Raw genomic sequence first — 9,300 nt, forward strand, 5'->3', positions numbered from 1 at the left:
TCGTGAACACGCCAGGAATATTTCTCAGTCTTTTTGCGTGTTCCCCTTTGTTCTGCTAAACGATGATCCAGTCTCAAAACAAGGTTTATTAGATCTTGACAGTCTGTAGGCTGTGGGTCTATTTGAGCAAGAATGTCTTAACTCCTCCTTGAGTCCTTTGTAGAACAAGGCCGCTTGTTTTTCTTCAGGTCAGGATGTCTAGGCTACCAGCCGATTAAAGTTAGCTAAGTAGGACAGTAAATCTTGGTTACCTTGTCGCAAGTCTAATAATTCATGATCTGCCGACAATGTCTCAGTTCTACGATCAAATACTCGTTCAAGCTCACAAACAAAATTTCTCCAATTGTAAAGCAGGGGACTGTCTTTACGCACAAGAGGAATTGCCCAGGTAGCTGCGTCCCCAGTCAGGTATGATAACAAGAAAGCCACTCTGGATTGGGCATCAGGGAAAGTGTGTGGTCGGCAGGTAAAATGTAATTCCACTTTAACCAGGAAAGATTGCGCTTTCAAGGGATCTCCTGAGAAACGTTCTGGAGGGGCTAGGGGAATGGCCAAAGGAACGTTGAGGGAAATGTTCGTAGGAGGATTACCTCCAGAAGCCTGAGAAGAAGGACCAGGCCAAGGGACACCTAAGGGATTTTGGGCCAGATGTAGCAAAGGGTTTGCGCCTCGCAAACGGCGAAAAACGCCGTTTGCGAGGCGCAAAAGCCTCTCTGCTATGCAGAAATGCATTTTGCGAGTCGGATCCGACTCGCAAAATGCATTTCCGACTCGCAAATAGGAAGGGGTGTTCCCTTCCTATTTGCGACTCGCAATGCTATGCAATTTCATTTGCGCCCGCGAAAGCGGTCGCAAATGAAATCGCTGTTACCATCCACTTGAAGTGGATGGTAACCCATTCGCAAACGGGAAGGGGTCCCCATGGGACCCCTTCCCCTTTGTGAATGATCACAAAAACTATTTTTCAGAGCAGGTAGTGGTCCTATGGACCACTGCCTGCTCTGAAAAATACCGAAACAAAAGGTTTCGGTTTTTTTTCTAAGTGCAGCTCGTTTTCCTTTAAGGAAAACGGGCTGCAGATAGAAAAAAAAAACTGCTTTATTAAAAAGCAGTCACGGACATGGTGGTCTGCTGTCTCCAGCAGTCCACCATCCCCGTGAGTGCCCATACTCGCAATGGGGTCGCAAACTGCGACCCACCTCATAAATATTTATGAGGTGGGTCTTTGCGACCCCATTGCGAGTTGCAGAAGGTGTCTGAGACACCTTTCTGCATAGCAAATTGCGACTTGCAATTTGCGAGTTGCACAGACTCGCAAATTGCAAGTCGCAATTTGCTTTTTTCCTACATCTGGCCCTTTGTTCCTTCTTCTCTACCTTTTCCTGTAACTGACTCACTCTCTCAGCTAGGCTGGCTGCTATATCTTTTGACGACACTACCTCTGCTTGGAGCTGCATGATAACCTTGACTAGCTCATCCAATGTTGCCATGCTGAGAACACACGCAAACCAGGAGGATAATTAATTAGTGGGCTCACTATTCTGTCAGGGAGACCAGATCCTTGGGGTCTGCGCACGTTACCAACATGTCCACCACTAGACGGCTCCAAGACTCTAATAGATAAATCACAGAGACTGAGAGAGTCCAAGCAGGGGAAAAGGGGATTAGGATGGGAGCAGCTGGGAAGGAGACCTGTAGGAAACAAAAGGTTAAAACACACAATATCAAGATTATATCACATTGACATTTACTAGACTATGATTCTAAGCATTGCCATACTGTAACCATGGATAACTTAAGAAAGGACTAAATTACTAGGCCTCAAGAAGTCTGGTTACCTGGGAAGGAATCAAGAATAAATAATACAACTTCTCAATGAAACTTTTCATGAAATGTTACACATTGACTAGGAATATAAGAACCTTCTAGAATTATGTTTTCAAAATCCAAAACATGGTCTTTTTGCATGAGGACAAAAAATAATCTGAACGTTTCCTGGGACACAATAGGAATTGTATTAAGGACTTACTATGCACATATAATGCATCATCTAGAATTTTTAACACTTAGTTTTAAATGCAGAAAAAATGAATCGCGCACACTGCTGATTTCAACAAGAATATGCAAATGCCATGAAATGATCGCGCACACTGCAAGCGATCTAAAACATCAAGTTTTAATTGCAAGGAATGAATTGCGCGTCTTGCCAATTCGAATGCCACCATGTAAATGCCAAGAAATGCTTGCGCACAATGCGTATCAAGAGTTAAATGCAAGGAAATGAATCGCACGTCTTGCCGATTCGAATGCCACCATGTAACTGACAAGAAATGGTAGTGCACTATGAGTATCAAGAGTTAAACACAAGGAATGAATCGCACACTGCAAGCGATCTGAGACATCAAGTTTAAATGTGGGAATGAATCGCGCGTCTTGCCGATTCAAATGCCACCATGTAAATGCCAAGAAATGGTCGCGCACAATGATTATCAAAGTTTTAATTGCAAGGAATGAATCGCGCGTCTTGCCGATTCAAATGTCAACATGTAAATGCCAGAAACCAAGAGCACATACACACGTACAAGGAAAAATCCCCCAATATGAAAATTAGGCCCAAGAACTCGAATGCCTCCGAAAACGGGATCGGGGGCCCACCCCGACCTCCGTCTTACTGCCCTGATCAAGGATCACCAATACAATGAACGACAAGACCTGGAAGATCGAAAGTAGGCCTCTGGAACAGGAGCTCAGGAAATTGCTGCTGCTCTGCACCGGGACCTCTGAATAGTGAGCACATGGAGCTGGGCTGGCTCCCTTATTTAGAGTCTGGCCCAGCCCACAAACCACGCCCAGTCATGCTGCAGAGAAAGCTTCTAGAAGGCCCTGGAAAGGGACCACACCCTGACACTCTGAAAGCCTGCAGAAATACATTGCAAATGAACAGTATTTACAAGCACTATGAATATAAATCTTCAGGATTAAACTCTGCAATTCAAAAGGTTAAACAGCGTAGCAACATAATGCATGGATTACGTTATTTCATAAGTGTTGGATTTTTGCATTCCAGTCGCCCGTAGAGTGCGCACTAACCTGATGTTGACAGACAGCCACTACGTGCCTCCCGTGCAGTATGTGCGTACAACTGCCCCATCGCACCACACAAAAATGACAAAAAAAGATTCCAGCACTAGTCGTCGATCCTCCACTGCTTTTGGGCCATGGTCAGATTCGAGAAGAAAGTCCGAATGACCAACCTTTGGGTTCGGCACTGAGATTCAAGGCTAAAGTGCATTCGGCATCGACGAAACAGACTCCTACACCAGTCTTGCAATCAAGCCTAAAATCCGAAAGCACATCTTCAGAGCCGGAAAAACCAACATCACCTTCGGAGCAGATGCTTTCGATTAGATCAAAACACATACTTTCAGAGTCGAAAGCTATGGGTAGTAAAGAAACTACTTCTACCCAGGAATCCATGGACATACAACCTATTTTAGAGGTGATGGACGCTAAACAGCGAAAGATGCACATCCAGAAGGACACAACAAGAATAATTGTCTCCCCTCAAATGTCCTTTAAAAGGAAATTGACTTTTAAAGACACTTCAAAAGATGTACCTCCAAAGAAGTTCTTCAAAGACAAACAACAGGAAGCAGCTACAAAGCATAAACTGCCTTCACCACCACATTATCATGTTATTCCTTCCACACTACCACCATCATCCACACATAAAGCACAATTACCCACATACATACTTGATTTCACCACATAGGGATGATCTTAGTGATGACCAGCAGGATTCAGATCCTTGGGATGCATAGGACTCTGATCCCATTCTACCAAATGACCCACATCTATATCCGGCCAGACCCTCCCCACAAGAAGACACTACTGCATACAATCAATTAGTGGCCAGAGCTGCAGCCTGTCATAATTTTACAAATGCATACAGATCAGATAGAGCATGATTTCCTTTTTGACACACTAGTATCAACACATAAACAATATGAATGTCTTCCCAAGCTTCCAGCAATGCTCAGGCATGCTTCTGATATCTTTCAAGAGCCGGTTAAAGCTAGGATTATCACTTGGAGTGGATAAAAAAAAGAACCCAATTACCTCCTGATTCAATTGTAGTTGGTGCAGCAAGGAAAAGGGCTAATAGTCAGTCCACAGGAGATGCCCCTCCTCTGGATAAGGAAAGCAGGAACATAGATGCAGCTTGTGAAAACAGTAGCTTCACAAGCTGTAAATCATTGGAGAATAGCCAATTCACAAGCTCTTTTGGCTAGATATGATAGAGCACACTGAGATGAAATTGAAGAGCTATTACAATACCTCTCCAGAACATCAAAAAAGAGGACAACAAAGGGCAAGCAATATCTAATAATGGTATTAGATCTGCTATGGATACAGCTGATACAGCAGCTAGATCAATTAACATCAGTGTGCTTATTAGGAGAAATGCCTGGTTAAGATGTTCAGGTTTCAAACCTGAAATACAACAGGCAGTACCAAACACGCCTTTTAATAAGCAACACTTGTTTGGCCCTTATGTGGACACAACTAAAGATTCAGAAACGGCTAAAGCCATGGCGGCATTATGTTCAATGGCATGTGTAGCTGCAGATACACATGCTTTGCATAAGTCTGCCATCTAGTGTTTGGCTCGGAGTGTTATAAGTTGTTTTTCTTCGAAAAAGCTTTTTTGAGTCACAAGATCGAGTGACTCCTCTTCTCGGTGATAGTACACATGGGCATCAAGTCCTTTGTTAGATTGTTTTCATTCCGCCGTCGGGTTTGGCCGTGTTCCCTCTCCCTCCGGTAGATCTTGGTTCGATACCATCTGAATTTCTATATCTTTTCTTTAAACGTCTATCGTTTTCAAACGTGTTTTTCTAACTGCACTTGATCCAATTGTATCGTCAGGATTGATTAAGCGACCGCGCCCTTCTCGGGCCTACTGCGTCACAGGCTCATGGATCGGACTCCGTTTCGAGTCTGCCCTCCGTGCCACGCCAAGTTCCCCTACACTAACCAGCACTCTGTGTGCAACCTCTGCCTCTCCTGATCACAAAGAAGAAACCTGTGAGGCGTGCCGATCCTTCCACTCCAAGAAGACTCTGCGGGATCGAACTGCGCGTCGGCTAGAGATGGCATCGAAGTTGACCGAACAAACGCCCAACATTTTCAGTGTGGAACAAGCGCAGACGCAGTTTCCATCGCAGACTCTAATTCTGACCATGACTCTGATGGGGACAGCCAAGTGATTACAGTGGCAAGATACGTGAGTATGCCCGCCCTGTCCCCATCACCAAAAAAGATACAAACAATAAGCACAACTAGTCTTAGGTCCACCACTGCTTGCTGACCATGGTCGGACCTGAAAGTTACATATTGATGATTGGCCCTCGGGTTCGGCGTAAAAAACAAAAACAAAATGCATTTGATGTCAACTGAACAGACTGCGATGCCTGTTTTGGGATCCACTCAAAGTGGAGGCTTCCACTTCGGAACCAAAGCATTCATCTTCCACCTTGGAGCCAAAACACTCAACATCCTCTTCGGAGCTGAAAAAACTTCTACCTGCTTCGGAGTCTACATTCTTAGCTTGATTAAAACAGTCAGTCTCCAAGCACAAATCTGTGAGAAAGAAATATGCTCCACCTGTAGAAAAATCGACAGGTAGTTGGCCCGTACTTGAGGTGATGGACCATAGACAGCGAAAAATCCAAATCCTGGTACTGGAAAGATTGCCTTTCCTCCTTCTGTAGCTAAAAGGAAACTATCTTTCCAAGAGACTTTGGAAGCTGGGCCTTCACCTGCCAAAATATTCAAACACAAGGAGAAACCAAAGATAATACATCAGCCTTCACCACTGCATTCTCCTTTGATTCCCACTTTTCCACCTGATACTCCACCACCTTCACCTACACAATTCTCTCCGCAATGCACTGTTTTCTCACATGGGGATGACCTGGGTGACAATACTTATTGTGTAGATCCATGGGATTTGTATGACCCAGACCCTATCACATCTAACGATCCTGATGTATTTCCCACTAAGCTGTCTCCACCTAAAGACACCACAGCCTATAATCAGGTTATTGCTAGAACAGCTGCATACCACAATGTGCAGCTGCACTCAGATCCCATAGAGGATGATTTTTTATTTAACACGCTATCCTCTACACACAGAGTATCAATGCCTACCAATATTTCCAGGCATGCTTAAACATGCTGGTGACATTTTTCAAGTGCCAGTAAAGGCCAGGGTACTGACACCAAGGGTGGACAAAAAATACAAAGCTGCACCATCAGATCCACTCTTCATCACTCAACAATTGTCACCTGATTCTATTGTTAGTGTAGCAAGGAAGAGGGAAAATAGTCCACTGGGGATGCTCATCCCCCCAAATAGGAAAGCTGGAAATTTGATGCAGCAGGTAAGGGAGTGGCAACTCAAGCTGTAAATCATTGGAGAATTGCCAGCTCCCAGGCTCTTTTAGCCAGGTACGATAGGGCCCATTGGGACAAAATGTAAGAGTTCCGCCAATATCTCCCACTGGAACATCAAAAAGGGCACAGCAGGTGGTTGCAAAAGGACAGGCTCCAACAACCAGATTAGATAAACCCTAGATGCAGCAGTCACTGCAGTTAGTGTAATAATCGGAGGCATGCTTGGTTGCCCTCTTCTTAATATGCCCCTTTTCAAATAGCAGTTATTTGGACCAGAGGTGGATAGCACCATAGAAAATTTAAAAAAGGACTCTGACCCAGCTAAGGCCATGGATGCCCTTTATGCAACACCTGTTCGGGGTACTTTTCACAGGCCCCACTTGAGAGGTGGTTTTAAACCCTCAACACCAGAAGCCTCTATGTCCCAACAAAAGCAGAGACAATAATATTACTCTAGAGCAGTGGTCTCCAAACTTTTTAATGCATCGCCCCCCGTTTGAAAATAAAAATCATTGCCCCCCCCCCTCAGAAGTACCATAGTCCTTCAGTACCTACGCAGACATGGCCCCGACCATGTCCTCTTACAAGAAACGCATCTGAAGGGGAATTATTATAAGGTATTAGACAGATTTGGGCTCTTACTGGTAGCACACGCAGGTTATACAACAGATTCGAGGGGGGTGGGTATCCTTCTAAAAAAAATCAGTACCATTTGTCCTGTCACGCACCTGGTGGGACACATTGGGGTGGTATGTGGCTGTTTCAGGTGTATGGGAAGAGCACGTCCTTAATATGTGTTTCGTTGTATGTTCCTCCAAAACTGCAGGGAGCCACTCTAACGGACCTTGGCGTTCTGCTGCTAGATCTCCCGCCAGAACTCCTGATTCTGGGTGGCAACATGAACCTAGTGTCCAACCTGGGGCTAGACAGAATCCCATATGCAAGGGAGCCCGCTACCTAAACGGCGTTGCAGTCCTTTATGGACTCTTTCGGTCTGACAGACCTGTGGAGGGCACAGAATCCAGGGAAGTACACCTACACCTCTGTTCCCCATAACAGTTCATCTAGACTGGACTATCTATTAATGAAGGGCTCATGTAGGTAGGTTCCGGGAGGCAGCGCATTACTCAAGAGGGATCTTGGACCATATCCCCGTGGGGGTCACCCTGCTAGGCCCTTCCCTTTCCTACTCTGCCGCCGCGAATTGACCCTTGGCACCTGAGAGACAACACCTTTGTTTTTAAAATGAGGGAGAGGGCCACCCAATATTTCGAGGATAATCTAGGCTCTGTGGACTCGGCATGTACTCTGTGGGAGGCCCTCAAAACTGTACTTCGGGGCCATGTGCAAGATATGATCGATGGCAAGAAAAAGGAACGTAATATGCAAGCCGCAAACCTCGAGCGGAAAATTGTAGCTCTTGAGGCCCGCTGTGAGGTAGACAGAGGGTAGTCTTCAGCACCAGTTATGATTTAGGGATTATGAGCTGCGCGCCGTGGCTGAACAGCATGCTCGGGCGTATGCGCTGGCGACCCAGCGCCGACTATATGATGTGGGTGACGAAGCCAATAAACTGCTGGCTTGGTTGGACAAGAGGGGCAGGGAGCGAGCATGGGGCTAAGGATGGTGGCCTCTGTGAGACGGACAAGTCCATGGCGGAGGCATTCGCCGCATGCAATGAGGAGGTCTATACCTCAGTGACTCAGGTGACTGATGGGGATTGTGTGGACCTCTTGTGGGACATCCGGCTTTGGGGGATCTCGAGTGAGGAAAGAGACGAGTTGGATGCTGAGCTGTCAGAGAAGGTTATGGCGGGGTTGCGGGGGCTTTAGTCTGGTAAAGCAGCAGGACCAAATGGACTCCTGATGGAGTTGTTCAAGTGGCTGGGGAGCAAGATAGCATAACATATGTTGGCCATGTTCCTGGAGGCAAGGGAGGTGGCAGCGTTGCTGCTGAATCAGCGGATCAAGGCGATTGTATTGATCCTGAAGAAGGATGAACCTCCTGAGAAATGCACCTCCTATAGGCCCATCTTCCTTCTCAACGTGGAGGTCAAGGTCCTGGCAAAGGTCCTAGCTACCAGGTTACACGCGATTATTACTAAGCTCATCCATCCGGATCAATCGGGCTCTATGTTGTCCAGATCCACACGCTTGAATTTGAGGAGGCTTTACGGGGTTTTACACGACGGACCACCAGACTGAAGATCAGGCGGCACTCCTAGCCTTTGATGCTAAAATGGCCTTCAATAGCGTAGAATGGCCTTATATTTTAGCGGTCGTTAGGAAGTTTGGAGTGGGCCCACGTTTCTTGGCCTGGATCAGACTGCTGTGTCGTGAGCTGGTGGCCCGAGTGCGGATCAATGCGACGCTGTCACGGCCCTTCGCCTTACACAGTGGCACACAACAGGGATGTCCACTCTCGGACCCTATCTGCACTTGCACTTGAGCTCCTGGCAGAGTGGATTAGGCAAGATCCCCTGATTCAGGCCATTGACTCAGGAGCAGCATGGGAGGAACATATCTCCCTGGAAGCAGACAATATTCTGCTGTACGTCACCTGTCCCCGATGGTCTATCTACAGGATTATGCAGATCTTTCGTATATTCGGGGACCACTCTGGCTACCAAATTAATTGGGCCAAATCACTGGTGTTCCCTTTGGCTGGGGACCCACCTGCCCCCGGGTTGCGATGTCCTGATCTCCACGGGCGGTTTCAAATACTTGGGGATTTATGTGACTAGGAATCAGGAGCCCTTTCTCTGGGAAAACCTGCTGCCCCTGCTCGACAGATTTCGTGGGGACGTGACTCGATGGAGGGTGTTGGCCTCTCTCGCTTATG

This window comes from Pleurodeles waltl, chromosome 11 (genome assembly GCF_031143425.1).
Source record: "Pleurodeles waltl isolate 20211129_DDA chromosome 11, aPleWal1.hap1.20221129, whole genome shotgun sequence".
Lineage (NCBI taxonomy): Eukaryota > Metazoa > Chordata > Amphibia > Caudata > Salamandridae > Pleurodeles > Pleurodeles waltl.